The sequence below is a fragment of the Chrysoperla carnea genome, chromosome 1, assembly GCF_905475395.1.
Source record: "Chrysoperla carnea chromosome 1, inChrCarn1.1, whole genome shotgun sequence".
NCBI classification, from domain to species: Eukaryota; Metazoa; Arthropoda; class Insecta; order Neuroptera; family Chrysopidae; genus Chrysoperla; species Chrysoperla carnea.
This window is the reverse complement of record NC_058337.1, coordinates 13,544,304-13,561,486: the sequence shown is the minus strand read 5'-3', so window position 1 is coordinate 13,561,486 and position 17,183 is coordinate 13,544,304.

Here is a 17,183-nt window from a genome sequence, read left to right as displayed (position 1 = left end):
GAAATATTTAATTTTTTCAACCTTTATTAACTATTTTCTCGAAAACTGTTATTTTTAGAGAAAAATATTTTAGTACATTTGTTTTTTTACTTTGAAGTAAAAGCATCGAAACGAAAATGTCGAACACCACAAATATAATATATAAACATGAGCATTAAATGTATCTATTGAAAAAAAACTTCTCAATATCTCTCTATAGTTAGGCGAGATGAAACAGCGAGTAAACACTGGTTTTTAATAATTTTTATTATAAATGCCATCTGTTGAAATTAGTTCACGTACAATTTTGATAAAATGTTCCATGACCTATATATTTGGATAAATAAACAAACATGATTTTATATAAAAAAAAAGAAAGACTTTCGTACTATAATGCAACTGTTGACAAAATACACAAGTAAAAGCCAATCCTACTTTCACATAAAATTCGATTTATATTCTAACAGTTTGTTTTAAGTTTTAGAAAAAGGAACACTAACAAAGGAAAGTAACTATAAATTATTTTATATCTACAGTGATAATCATGTATAACGCCCTTTGCTAGTCCATATTGGCGGGAAACTCTATGCTATATTTTGGGGTTAACCAACTAATCGTAAAGTAAAAATACCGTTTGCTTGTAGTATTTTGATTTTCGGCTAGTTCTGCCCAGATATATCTAATTATTTATCCGATAGACCGTCAACTTAAAAGAGCAAAAAAATAATGTGAAAATAAACAGTTGACTGAATCGATTGTTCAAATATCCAGTAGGGCCAGCGTTGAATATCAGTACTTGTACACTGCAAAAAAATTCTTTATGTCAACCGATATGAAGTTGTATCAACCTCATCGCGAGATCAAATATGGCGAATGGGGCGACGAATGTGATACAACTATCGTACGGGATTGAGTGGTGAAGTTGATACAAACGCATGAGTTGTTTGTATGGAGATACTGTCTGTGTTTTCAAATTTGCAACAATGTTCTTCTTTGGCTGATTCAGGGATAAAATTTACAGTAAGTTTCGTTTAAAAATATATTTTTTTCAACGAGATACGTGCGTTTCAAAATAACGCGGCTTCTAACGGTTTTTCTTTAATAAATTAATTATTTAGCAACTTTTAGACATTGGGCTTTTTTAAACTAAATAAACTGTTATTGATAAACTTTGGCAAATATTTTCCTTGAGATCCCCTATTGTCAGTTTGGAAAAAAATAAAATGCATTGAATTAAATGAGAATTTTTTTTCATATATTTTTTAGCTGCATCTCGATTACAAAAATTACAAAATAGGCAGACTAGACTAATAGCTATATGTTTAATTCATCAACTCATCATTCGAGTATAATACCTACACTGAATGTTAACATTATGCGATCAACGTTGAATTGGTTGTCTGCTTCCATCCATTACTTCATTTCACCTGACGCCAATACTTGAAAAACAATGAACATTTGTACTACAATTTACCAGTGAGTATAATAATAGACACTTCTAGTAAATATTTCGATATACCAAAAACACGTTGAATCGATTGTAGGGGCCAAAAAAATGAATTGATTATAATAAAATTTACACATTTAAAAGTTTTTTTTAAATGAATATACTTGCTTAAAAAAATTGTGACATTAAACTACTTCAGAATCGTGCGCCATGAATCATGACGTCATCTGTTATAACAATTCATAGCATACCAAAGTTTATACAACTAGAGAACGCCTGGGTAAAAAACTTCGATATGATGAATGAGAGTGAGGACTGCCAATGAGTTCCCCTGTGTCCTTGTCTAATCTATGTATATGTCATTGGCTACATATTGTTTACATTATTGCTATTAAGTAAATAGTTAAAATAGGATTTATGGAATATTATTTAATACATTAAATTTAATTCAAAAAGTAGAAATGTCAAAAGAAACTTTATTTACAAAACAAACACAATATAAACAGTTTAATTTTGAATAAAATTAACTAAAAGTTTTATTGAGTTTAATTATTATTAAGTACACTTTCATCTACCAATATTTAAAATATAATAGTTCTGAAAAAATAAATTGTGTACTTAATATATTGTGTTCTTAGTATAAACTGCGGCCACATATTGCCGCAAAAAAATACAAAACTGTATATAACTTCTTTGTACAAAACAAATATAATAGCAGACACAAAATCTATATGCATCATATGACTATGACATATGACTATGATAGGGACACAGGAGAACTCACAGGCAAACTTCTCTCTCATTCATCATATCGCGTCCACTTATAGGCTCGCAGATCCCTTGCGTTCTGTATGTATATAAACTCTTTGGATTCAAAACCATTCATAAAAGATCTTACCTTGCAAATTACTACCTTGTAAAAAATTGAATTTTAACATTAAATTTTTTATTAAATAAACGATTAAAAAACTGTTTCGATAGCTTAGAAGACGTTTTTTGGACTTTAACTAACTTTTAAGACCAAAAAAACTGGAAGAAATTTTTTTTTTTTTGGAAGTGCCCAGAAAGTTTATATTTTGTCTCTAAAAAGTCATATCCAGCGCATATGCTTTTATTTGGTAGTTCATAACGGAAATTATATTTGGCTTTTACTATAGCTTATTATACTGTAATATTAGATGGTTAAAATGGTATTTTTAGTGTATAATAAGCACATTATACATATAAAACACAAGACGTAATAATTTTGTTGTAATATCATTTGTTATGATCTACCCAATTTACGAAAATTATTAGATAAAACATTTCCTCTTTTATTACGTTCCCCAAATATTATAATAGTAATAACATGAAAATATTGTATATAGCGTTAGAAATTAAAATAGTGATAAGCTGTTTACAATACTGCAGAAATACTATTATTATCAAAATTATCATAAAATCTTACCGAAACGAACCGAACGTACATAATCATAAAACTCTTTGATGAATGAACACTGTTATTACAATATTGTTGAGTTAACCCTGAATGGACTTTAAGTTCGGTATATCTGCTATGTCTGTATATCTATTACTGTTTTTTTTGTTGTATATTTTTTTATTACTAAAATTGATCTTTTTGAATATTCTTGATTTGACCTAGAAAGTTTGTTTAAGAAAATTCTTTTGTTTTGCATTGAAAGTTGTTTTTTGGTGTAGTTTCACTCCATCACAAACAGGTCACTTGAGTTACCTTAACCTCGCCCCCTCGTGTTTTTTAAGCCGCAATCTCTCTGCTCTCACGGATGCATGTTATTATTGTTGTTGCTCTCGATTCACCGTGTCATTCAATTTACGTCTCTGTGTTTGTTAGTGCAATTAAGTTTGTGCTTTATTCATTAGTATTTAATTTTTATGTATATATTAATATAATTTATTATTTGTAATTCATATTTGTTGTTAAAAAAGAGTAATTTATCAAACTCAAAGCTTTTTGTTTATGTGCCCCTTCTTGCCCGGTTAAATTTATTGTAACAGGACAAAGTTTAAGTATTCTTTATCATGTTTATGAAAAAAAATATTGCGCGAACATGCGTCTTTTCTTTGAAGACTAAGATAAAGATAGAGATTAAGATAGCTTAAGTCAAAAGTCAAAAAAAGGAGCAAGCTGTTTTCCAGTAAAAATTCGTAACTTATAATTCCAGAATCATCTTACGTGGAAACAAAAGGGAGCATAGATTAAAAAAAAGTGGCTTAGAAGCAAAACAAATTGTAGAAGAAAATGAAATAATTGGGTTTGAAGACAAATATGACCAAAAAAAAAATTTTCTTATTATCGCCAAATAAAAGGTACTGCACGAAGCCTGTAGGAAATTAAGGTGATTGTAAACCTACAGTATTGTAAAAAAGTTTTGATGTTTTGCACGGTACATACATATAAACCAAATACATGCTTTGTAAATAAATTTCGATTTTTGCCCCAATTTCCTAGATCAGTTTTTTGTATTTTATAAATACGTATTTCGACTACCAAGTAGTCATCATCAGTAAGAATTAGCTAGTCGTGGTTACTCTTATTATGAATGTTACTATTTGCTAATTTGGAGGCGCTAATTTTTATCTGAAAAGTCTAATTTGGAAACTCTATTGATTATTTTTAAAAACCTATTTATCCCAACAAAATAAAGTAAGTGAAAATGTTTTATCCGTTAGTTTAAATCACAAGAAAAATATTCGTAGACTCGGTGACATTGGATAGGCTGTTAAAAATAGAATAAACATTTTCCAGTGATTTATTCTTATACAAACTTTACGCAGTTACCGTAGGCGTGCCTTTGCCTTTTTTTGAACTTTAACTTGTGGCCCATATTTAAGAACTTAAATATGTCTTAAGCTACTCATCAAGAACTATTAGAGTCTGATGTTTGAAAAAAAAATGACTGGACATTATTACCCAAAATGGTAGTAATTGTCCCAAATAAGAAGATTCAGATGATATTTATGTAGTTTACAAAATACTTTTTATGAGATTAAGAAGAAAAGCAGGAAAAAATAATCAAATTGAAATACTTTTTACGATGAGAATTTTACGATCGAATACATGTATAAAAATTTTACTTTAATTACACTTTACTAATAAAATCAAGTTATACGGAGTGATTTTTAAAAAAGCCTTATCCCTACATACTTTGAAAACGAAATGTATAACTCAAAATTTCGAAAACATATATTGGCACGTTTTAGAGAGAATGAACATTAAGTACCTATTCAGTTTCTTATAGGTGAACGTCTGCACGGTCAACTTTTTTTTTCAAAAAAAAACAAAAATTAATATCCAAGCAAAAAAATTCACAGAAAATGAATAATTTAATGAATAAAAATTTTATACAAAGGCATAAGCAACAGGGTAATTAAATTAAGCAAACGTTAAATTGAATTATTACTTTTAACAAAAACAAGAAAATGTTTCACATTGAATAAAGTAATATGAAATACTAGATAAAAAAATAAATTTTAAAAATCAAAAAACCCGGCTGAGTTAAAAGTAAACTAAATTTCATAAAAAATGAACTGAAAAAACAAAGTCCAGCAGTTTACATAGCAACTTTAACAGTCGGGATACATTATTAGGAAGATTTGAGCCGGTATAGACTTTAATGGGTCCTGACTGTTAAAGTCCCCATGTAAACTGTTAGACTTGTTTTTTTCTTTTCAGTTCATTTTTTATGAAGTTAGGTTTACTTTTTATTCAGTGGAGTTTTTCGATTTTTTAAATTTTTTTTTTGTTTTACACTTTTTAGTTATGATTATAAGGAGTCTGGTGGTCGCCACATTGAATTTTCATGACTGCCATATCTTCAGTAGCTGAAAAATTGTTTTTTAACAAAACTTTCTCGAATTTTCGTCTTCATAGAGTGCGCCTTATTAACGATATATATATATATATATATATATATATATATATATATTGATATACTTAATTATGAAACAAGAATAGTTTTTCATCTGAAATTGTTATATTGAGTAAAATCGTCATTTCAGTCGGGGGATCAATCCAGGATTAAACTGTTTTCCACAGGACCAAAAAGAGATCTCCCGGCTGTAATGACGATTTTACTCATCATTACAATTTCATATGAAAATATTTTCTTCTTTTCATACTTTTAAGAGCGCGATTCCATAATTGTCGGGGTCTTAGTTTTCGAACTTTATTTTATTTCCTATTTACAAAATCACTCTATATACAGAGTACACATTCTACCATTACACATGCAAAAAAAAATATTACCATAGTTAGAGTAAATTATATCAGAATAAAAAAAGAAATACTGAACTACACACATATGTAGTATATGTTCAATAATTACACATGCTATGGTATATCATTAGTGAAAATGTAAGCAGCAATAGACCAAACGAATTTATTGAAATTATACACTCACTTTAACTATATTACTAAAATTGTAGTTTCAATCGACCGGGTATTTGAGAAATGGAAACTTTATTAATTACTAGCTGTGAACTACCCGCTTTGCTGGACAACATTTCCACTTTCACCCCTCCCCCCATATTCCATATCCTTTTCTAGGTTACTATCTATCACCTAACTTAATTTCATCAAAATCCGTTCAGCCGTTTAGGCATGATAGAGCAAAACTCCCAACAAAAACGACTAAAAATCACTAACTCAATTTAGTTATCTGCCTACTTCCTACCCCCTAAGTACGATGACGTGATTATTTATAGCCTATGACCATTTCTAGGTTATCATCTATCACCATACCAAATTTCATCAAAATCCGTTCAGCCGTTTAGGCGTGAAAGAGTAACAGACAGACAGACAGAGTTACTTTTGCATTTATAATATTAGTATGGATATTGGCCTTTTGTGTATTCAGTTTTAACACCATTGTGTAAGCGAACCCAAATCAAACGCTGTTCCATAATAATATTCGCATTATTATTAAAAAATACTCGTTGCCATAATAGCAGACTTGTTTTAATGTCCGAGTATATTTTTAAGATCTCAGCACCGCGATAGTAAAGAGGTTCCAATTAAAATAGATAGATAGAGCCTGCCTTAGTAGGATTGTCCAATATAAAGAGACAAGATAAAATATAATCAAAACTTGAGAAATTGAATATAAAAAAAAATTTTTGAAAAGAGAATAAAATAAAAAATAAGTGAAAAAAAAAACAATTCATTGAATTAATAATTGAAATACCCTGTATAGAAAGTTCTTGCATTACTTTTTTTATAATTTAGAAGAGTTTAAAAAACCAACACAATTTTAGCGGCAATTCGGTCGCCATTTATATGGTTTTAGAACATTTTTGCTTTTTACAGTTTGTGTTTCACATGTTTCACAAGACCACTAGTTGAAGCTACCTGCAAATTTTCAACTCTCTATTTTTTATAGTTTAGGCGAAAATGGACACCAAATAATGTTTACGAAAAAAAGTTTCAAACAAAAGTTGTTGATATTTCTAAAGGAACATTTTTTTAGATTTTAACTTATGTTTAGCGATTTACAAGCTGAGTTCTACGGGCCCAAGACCTGATTGACCAATGTTACTCATTTACGAACTAAGCCTTGATTTTTTTTACGTCCTGAGCACGCTATAAAAATTTCAGCTTGATAAATCTTTCGTTTTTAGTTAGTTATCTTGTCCACAGACGGACAACGGGAAATGGTTTAATCAGGTGATTTTATCTAAACACGTATACCAAAATTTTGTTCATGGCATTAATATTTTTAGGCGATACAAACTTGTTACTAAACTTATAATACTTTGATATATTTTACATTTATACAGGGTACAAAAAAGTAGCCGCACAGAGCCTTTGTAGTCTCGGAGATTTATCTGAGACAAAGATCAAATAAGACCGTCTAAAAATATTTATCCCTAACACAAATTGATATTTCCTAATAAATCCCTAACAAATCCTCTCCAAAAAGTTTTTTATTTTATTTTTATTTATAAATCAAAACAAGTGAAAACAAACAATTGACTGAGTTAATTGTTGAAATACCATGCATAAATAATGTTGATTACTCTACCACATTGCACATACAATTTACGCTTAATTTGCGCCTCATGGGTAAACAGTGATGTTTACGAAAAAATGTTTCAAACAAAAGTTGTTTATTTTTTGATAAGAAACCTTTTTTACATTTAAACTTTTCTTCTATCTCTAACGGTTTACAAGATCCTACGGACCCAGAGGTCAAGACCCAATTGACCTATGTTGTTCATTTACGAACTCGACCTCACTTTTTACGTCCTGAGTACGCTGTAAGAATTTCAGCTTGATAACTTTTTACGTTTTTGAGTTATCGTACCCACAGACGGACGGACGGACGAACGAACGGACGGACAACCGGAAATGGACTAATTAGGTGATTTTATGAACACCTATACCAAAATTTTGTTCATAGCATCAATACTTTAAGCGTTACAAACTAGGGACTAAACTTAGTATACCTTGCATATTACATGTATGCATGGTATAAAAATCGAACGATGCAAGAATTTATTATTCAGTTTTTATTATGGATGTGTCATGGTGCCACCTACCCAGTCAGTGGTTCTCCGCTTTTTTTGTGGATATTTTATGTGATCAATAATATGAAAGACAAAAATCCCATTTCAGTTAAAAGCATCAAACAGTAAGAAGCATCTAAGAAGGGGAAAATAATAGTTTTGATGTCCGCGAATTTTTTTATTTACTGAAAATAAAAATAAGTATATGCTTGTTAGTCTATGAAAAAACGACAATATAATTAAAATGGAAATTGGAAATAGTTTGATGGTTTAATTTAATTGGTTAAACAAGAAATCAATTATAATAGTTCGTTAAGTTCAGAATATTTTTAATCAATTTTCTGAATATTATTTTAGTATTTTTAAATGTAATTACATGAATGTTTCTAAAAAAAAAACATTGTGTAAAAGTTGTTCGAAAACTTATATTTCGAATATCAGAATATGTGCACTAATTTTTTGTAAACAAGTGTTTTTTAGAATAAATTAAAATATTTAAAACAAATTATGATATAAAATACAAAAACTTCTTTATAGTACTTTAAAAAGTGTATGATATACTTTCTTCAAAAATTTCAAATTTTTCAGTCATTTAGCGTGAAATACTCCGAATTGCAGTAGTTGTCGAAGTGGTTTCATTGACACTATTTGCTTAGAATTCATTCCTCAATCGATTCCCGTTGTCATTTTTAATATAAATTTTTAGCTGGAGAAGAGGTGGGCCCTACTTAGCTTCCTTATGTCAGCTTTAAACAATGCAGTCGAGCAGTTTTTAGAAAGATTTATTAACTGGTCTTAGACATCAAAATTTTAAGATACTTTTGCCTTACGATTCTCTATAAATTATTCATCATTTATTAGACATATTTGAGTTCATATATTAGCGGAAGATTAAACGTGACACAACAATACAGTATTTTTACTTTGTATGCAAATTATAAGCTGAAATGCTTATATATTTATTTAATAATAAAATTAAATAAATTTTAAGCCATTTTCTTATAAAAATGGATACCGAAAAATAATAGTTCTCCTAATCGTTATAGAATAAAACTGGAAAGCAATATAGTTATAGTTTAGTGTTTAACTCATATGTATACATCATCATTATATCTTTTTCTATTTTTCACCGTACTTGTATAATATTTTTAATGACTTCTTCAGAATAAATCATTAAAAATTTATAATAAAAAACTTACACTATAGATAATAATAATAATTTTAAGTTGAAATAATGATTTCAATTTGTTTGTTAGTTCATTACATGGATCTAATTGATCTTATCAGTGCCCAATCTAGCTATTTAGCCGCTCCGGACAAAAATAGTATTTGTCGCTCTTTAGACTCATACCATATACAGGTGTATTTTTTAAGTTAACATATGATTGAAACTCATTTAAATTTAATCGAGAGCAATGCTTCAAACAAAAATATTAGTTTCAAAGGGACACATCTTATACCGACATCGAATTCGAGCTAAGTTTTCAGGTTCAAACATGAGATGGACGGTTTAAATTAGAAATTTGTTCTTTATAAATATGCAAACGTTTTTTATTTAAAACATTTGTTTGTAATCCGAGTAGTTAAGACAGTAATTTATAGTAAAAATTTAGCTCTTTGTGCGTTTGTTCAATTAATTTGAACTAAAATGATCTTTATAGAAAACAAATCATATTTATATATTGGATTTATTGGAAAATTTTTTTCGAAGAGTGCATAGATTTCGCAGAAACAATTATATGAAATAACAATTTTGATACAAAAAACAATAAACTGTACAATTTGCGGAAAAATGCCTCGAATAAAAAATGTAAAGTTTGTAATCTTTCTAAATCATTCTAATGTAAAGTTTTTACTATTTATCATCAGTTGTGGAGTAGAGTGAGCTTGAAAATCTAGGTCAAGTTTAATGTCTGCGTAAGATGTACGCCTCCACTCCCAACATTTTTTGGTTCAAGCTTTTTTTACCGATAAAAGTTATTTTTCGATTTTCACGCATATGTCAACTTAAAACTGACACGTATATACAGGTGTTGTCTTGTCTTGCCTGTACTTTTTTCTATACATACATTCCAATTCATAGATACCATTTGTGTTTTTTTCAGTGTTTTATGTTCTTAAAATCCCAATTATCGGAACAGTACGAAATTATCGAGATTACTGTATATTACAGTTTAAGGATTTGCCACCACACATTTTTGCCGCTGCGGGCGGTTGTTCGGCACGCCCCCCCCCCCTTTGAAATAAGAATCAGTAGGTCGCTACTTTATTGCCCCCTACAATATATTAAAATTGGAAAACAGTCCATATGTATAAAAAAATTTTAACGAACTGAAAATTTTTCGATTTTTTCAATATTAAAAATGTGAACTTATTGAAGAAAATGACGAAAATGAACTTATTAAAGGAAAATATTATATTTAAAAGTGTAAAAACCAAATAATTAACTGTTACAAGTGGTTCACAGAAATGTACCTGAATTGAAAATTGGAAAACAATAGAATTAGTTTCTATTTAAGAAATTTTCACATTAATTAAATATAAAATATATTAAAATATTTTTGAAAATAAACTAATAACCCCTGTAAAAAATAATATTGTTCTAAGTTTGACCGCTATGTGTGTGTGTCTGTCTGTCTGTGGCATCGTACCGCCTAAGCGGATGAACCGATTTTGATTTTTTTGGTTTTGTTTGAAAGGCTATTTAATTTAGAGTTTTCTTATCTATGTATTATATGCAAATTTAGGGTTTCGTACCCTAAAAAACTAAAAATTGGTGATGATCTTCCAAATCGGCTCAGTTTTTAAAATGTTTTAAGGAAAAAGGCAATTTAATGGAGAATGTTCTTAGATATGTTTCCAATGCGAGTTAGGGGTTGCGTAGCCGAAAAATTTGTCGACGGTTTTTTAAATTTTGTAAATGTGACTTGTTAAATTATTTTCCAAAAAATATTATGTTATCTATACATATAAAATGTTTTGTCCTGAATGAGTGATTGACTGGCTGACTGACGGATTAACGCACAGCCTAAACCGCTGATCGCAGAGACCTGAAACTTGGTGGATGTATTCTTTGTATGGCGCAGGCATTCGAAAAGAAATTCTACCTCCAAGGAGGTGCAAAACGGAGGCAAATTTTTCATAAAAATTCTTTAACAGAATTGATGGAATACGTGCTTCGTATTTTATTGAAACTAATCGCTTAACGGGTTTAAAAAGGGGTAGAAAGTTATTTTTGTGGTGATTTTCACCAAAGTGAATATTGGTCATTTTTAATTAAATGCTTAACCGATTTTATAAATTATTTCATCCGTAGAAAGTTACGTTATCAGTAGTATCAAGGGCAAAATTTCAAAAAAATTAGGGTTCCGTTACCAAAGATTTAAATCTGTGTGAGGTTGCACAGTAGGCTTTGTTTTTAAATTTGAAATTGCCCAGCAAAGCGGGTGGGTATCTGCTAGTAATACATTAAAGACATGACTCAGTTAACTATAACAGTAGCTACAGAAAATGATGAGTTGCCGACATATTTTTTTAAAGACCTTAATTTTGATTTTTGATATATTTGATGACCTGATGTTCGATTTTGCATAATTCGATATGATAAATCCAGTATAAATAAATAAAATATCCAGTAACAAGAAGAAACACCAAACCAGTATGACGAAGGACAAAATTTTAATTTAATGATGTTTTTACTCCTGTAACGCTTCAACAACCTTTACAATAACATAAATACATAATATTAAATATATTTTTTTGTTATTATAGAAGGGACAGCTTAAATTAGAAACGTATGGGTAGTTGGGAGATATGACAGCCGTTACTATGTTCCATTGTAGTGCCCCTGACTTAATGAGACTCAATTATTATTTATTCGTTCATAATTTTATATTATTTTCAACAAAATTCATTCAGGATAATTATTGATAAATCAACCTTTATTCATAATTTATATCATTTTCATTGACTAAATAAAATATCTAGAATACCTTGAACTAACATTAGAAATAGTTTAGTACAAAGAACTATCCTGACAATAATTATGTGAATATTGTTTTTTAATTCAAATATAATGATAGTACATTTATTGATTTTAATGTATATTAAATTATATTTCAAGTTCTGTGTGGGTGTCTATACCGGGTGCTCCCTGAAGAAAGATCTGTTTACCAAGCAATTTATCATGTAATGTGTACCTGAAGTTTGTTGGTCCATCTGAACTAACCTGATCACAACGGTGCGACCTTAAAGTTATATTTTTTAATTCAAAATAAATTGTAGGTAAATGAATCTAAAAAGTCCTCATCGATCCGATGTGGGGAAAAAAATTTACGCTGACAGAAATCTGTCACCATTCACGTTGGAATGTCGTAAAACTTATATTCGGAAATGTTCTATTGCTGCAGCTATTAAACGGCAACATGAAGAACAAGAAGCCAGTACATCTACAGTAAGTCCTCCTCGTACTGGAGCACGTGTAAGTGAATCAGCTTTTTGTTGTAAAAAACTATGTTTATTTTGCGGCAAGGTGTGATTGAAGAGTATGAGAAAAGAAGGTTAACCTAACCTATGAGAAAAGAAGGTCCTTTGATTTTCGCCGTAAGATTATCGAAAATAGCGATGGCTGTCAGTTCACGCTTAGGGCACTATCACAAAGGTGGTGTGAAATCGTGCACATATTATGACGACTAAAACTCTTCCAACTTTCTAAATAGTTATATCTCAGAAACGATAACCCTTAGGAAAAAAAGTATAAAGATTTTCTTTATATTTAACTAACTGATCTAAAATATTTGTCTGAACTAATTTTATGATAAAACTTACCGTTTTGCAGAAATTCGCGAAAAAACCTTTTCGTGACCTTTGAACCCCCGTTAATTTTTTTCACACGTCAGATCGATGAGGACTTTTTAGTTTTCATTTATGATGGTGTTCTGAACAATCCTACCAAAAAATCAGGTGCTAATTTTTGTACCTTCACTCATATTTTTTTGTTTAATTTGACTGGATTTTAGTATTTGCTAAAATTTTTCATGTTGAAACAATTTTGCTTCAGATTAAAAAAAAAACCAAAAAAGATTCGGTAACTACCTTAAAAGACCGAAGAAAGAGAAATATAGGTTAAATCAATTAAAGAGAATTGAAAAAAAGACACTCGCACCAGGATCCGAACCCGAACCTCTTGTCCTCATGCCAAGCGCCTTATTCAGTTCGGCCATACGAGCTTAAGACCAGTGTATAATTTTTTAAACTCTTCGAACTTTTTACTTGCTTGTCAACATTCAGTTATTTCTTTATTATATATGTTTTGTTTACTACATTCTGAAGACAATTTTATTCAACGTCAAAACCTTTCGGTTATAATTGATGTTTATTTATGATGCAATGGCGTAAATATATATTTCTTTGATTTAGATTACTTTATTACAAGATATTTTTTGTCTAAATATTGGATACAAAATCTAGTAAAGAAAACAAGTTAATGTTGACAAGCATGTTGACAAGCAAAATATTCATTTGGTTTAAAAAATTACCCTCTGTGTCTAGAGCTCAGATGGCCGAATTGAATAAGGAGCTTGGCATGAATTCAAGAGGGCTGGGTTCGAGTTCTGGTGTATTTTATCAATTCTCATTACTTTAGATTACTTGACAAGATAGATATTTGTCTATATATGTTTACGCCATTGTATCATAAATAAACATCAATAATAACAGAAAGGCTTTGACGTTTAAAAAAAAAAGTATACAAAATCTAGTAAACAAAACATAAAGGATAAATAAGTACGTATAATTGATGATTTTTATAATTTTAAGATTAAGATGCCACTACAATATTAATATTGAGGTAATCAAAATTATTGTGACGGTTTTCGAGTTCGTTGAATTTAAATCGGAACTAAATAAATGTAAAAATGCAAAAATATCATATTCAGTCAAAAGTATAATTTTTTAAATAAATAAAATATATAGGCTTTTATGAAACAAATAATGTGACCCAAGGAATTTTCGAGTACGTTGAATTCGTATTTTAGCTTAAAATTGTGAAAAAACAAAATACCAACCACAAAATTCGGCTTTTAGCCGAAAATACCTATTTTGACCAATTAAAAAATATTATTTTATTCTAAAAAGAAATAAAACCCAAAAATAATGTTGTTAAGAAGGTTCTTCTAGATCGATTTATTTAAATATGAAGTGAGAAACTAGAAAAAATTATATTGTTGCCACACGCGGCAAGTCAACAGAATTTGAAAATTGACGAATTTGAAAAAGGACGTTTCTTTTACTTATCTGATGCACGATTCGTCCATTAGTTTGATGGATGAAGAAATACTGCAGAAATGTCCACCTTTCGTAGGTGCCTCGCTCTTTCCACCTGCCTTCTTAAAAAGAGGTTAAAATCATTTTTCTTTCTCTCAAACAAACAAAATCCAAATTTTTTAGGTCGGTGATACGGTAGATAGTTTATCATTGCTTGTATTCAGATATAGAGCTGTACGAACATATGCATTTAAATCTTCAATGTCACAAGCAGCGCGTTTCGGGAACATCCCGTACATTACTTAAACTTGTAAGATGTAAAACATAAAATATTTACAAAATATTTATATTTTATGTCATATTGTCATATATAAAATTAAAATGCTTTTTAAAAAAAATTCTACATAAATGACCTTGCAGAAAAATATCAACCAAACAAAATAATGAATTGACAATAATGCAGCTGAACAAATGTTACAACATTTATTTTACATTATTTTTAATTAAATATTTATTGATATATATATATATTTCATATAGCTTAAAGCCGAACAACTGCGCTAAAAAAGTTGTCAGGTTTGATGTATGTATTGCCATAGAACCGTAATGTCACCATGCAAGCGGTTGATCGTTATAGAGAGAGACCTAAAAAAAAGTACGCGTATATTAAAAGTAAGCTGTCTTCTTATATTACCTCTATAAATCTATAGACATGCACGTGTTTATACAATAATAACAAATATTATAATATATGCGCATTTTTCGGTCTCTTTTTTAACGGTCAATAATTCACTAATTGAGTTTCCTATGCTTTTAAGCCTCTATGTGATATAACCTCTTTGGTAAAAAATAAACAAAAAGATATAGTTCAGAAATATTCTTAAAAGTATAGTCTGGTCTATTGTAAACGCTAGTGGCGTCCGTTAGTAAAGCTAGTAGAAACCATTTACTAACAATAGTTGTGGTTGAATAGACTTTAGTTTAAAAATTACAAAAATTGTACATTTTCCGGTCAAAATAAATTTAAAAAAAAGAAGTGACGGTACAAATATTCACACCCAGCGCAGGTGGTAGGATTGTTCAAAACACCATCATGAAATCTAAAAAATTCTCAACGGTCCCATTTCAAATTGTCTCTTGAAAATTAGTGAGATGAAAACTGTAGATCAGATAAGTAAATATAAAAAATATCTCAATACTTTTTTCTAAGCGCCACCGTCCCTGAGTTATAACAATTCAAAAAGTTGGAAGAGTTGTAATCGTCATATGAATGGACATATAATGTACATCTCTTTCTTACATTAAAAATTTAATATTTTCTAACAAATTTAAAACAAAAATTATGTTAATTTACATTTAAAAATTACGCAATTTCGTTCCTTATTTTCATAATTTCTAATGCAATAAGTTTAATCCAACTCCAAAAAAGTATAAGTGGTACTGCCTTGGCTGTTGACATTAAGCCTATTTTACTATGATTTACAATTCATCATTGAAAATTTTTAAATTTAATAGTTCTGATCGAAAAGTATATGTGTAAACTAACCCATGACTAAATTTTCCATGACCTATTTTAATTTGATTTTGTTTTGTCTTGTTAATGTGAACAGGTAAACAACTGTTCAACAAATATATAAAAGTTATGCAATTAATTCCTAGTATTTGCATATAAAATTCTATTTATATTCTCAAAGCTTCTTTTAGCTTGCGAATAGCATAAACATTATAAACAAGGACTAAATAAATCAATTGTAGAGTTTATTTGTCTTTTTAGTGCATATAAGTCGGTCCCAGAGTCACGGTTAGCGTATGCAAACTGTAAACCAATAGTTCAACATTCAAATCTCACTGCTTTCTCCTTAGTTGTGTAAAATCGTTTGTCTTCAACAGCGTAAAGCATTTCTTCGGGGGTCTATTTCTTTATTAAAAGTTGCACAATCATACACATGAATTTAAAAATTGAATTTTTAATTCTTATATAGAAAAATGCAATAGCAAAAAATAAAAATATTTCAGATAGTTTTTTTTTTGCTATAATTTTTTACTTATTTGTTTTGCGACACTAAATTACTAATAATACGACCGTTTACAGAGAAGACAATTTTTTTCCTAAATTTTTGTATTCTTGAACTTTTTTCTTTCATTGTACGATTGTTAAAATAAATAATATTGTTATTTATAATATGAATGTTAACAGTAATGCATGAAATAATTAGAAACACATTTAATATAATAATAATGAATTATTCCAATAATATAATAACTTGAAACATATCGATTATAAAAAGCACATAAAAAAATCGTTGACAAAGCTACTAATTCGTAAAAAGTTCTCAGTTATCCACACTTTCATACTCATCCTTCAAATTTTAAAAAATACTCTATTGATGGCGAAAATTAATAAGTAAAACTAAGTAAAAAATTTCAAAGTTGCTTTCAAAAACAATGCGATTGCGATTGCTAGTGGTTTTTTGCGTTTTCTCCATGCTGGAGGCACTAATTGGTATTGCACAATACATAGATCGAAAGACTTAGCGAAATTTTTTTTTTTTTTAATTACCAGAATTTCGTAGTTTATGTTCGCCAATGAAATTCCGATTAAAAAAAAAACGGATCGTTTTTGGAATCATTTCTTCTATTCGCTAATATTCTTTTTTTCCACCTTCAATTGTTAGAAAGTTGATCATCATAAAAAAAAACTACTAACATTTTTCATCTAAATCATTTTTTCAAAAATCGTTAGCTTTCGGAGGAAATGCGATCTAAAATACATTAGCCAAAAGTTGTCAAGGGCAATAGAGGATATTCGCCTGAGTCCATGACTTTGACCTCGTTTATCGATAATTATTAAGCTTTTCTTTGGATTAAATGCAATACTGACATCTTTTTAAGTCACGTTTCCTCCAAAAGCTAATGCACTTCCAAAAATTTATTTAAAACAAAAATTGTTAGTTTTTTTATGAGGATC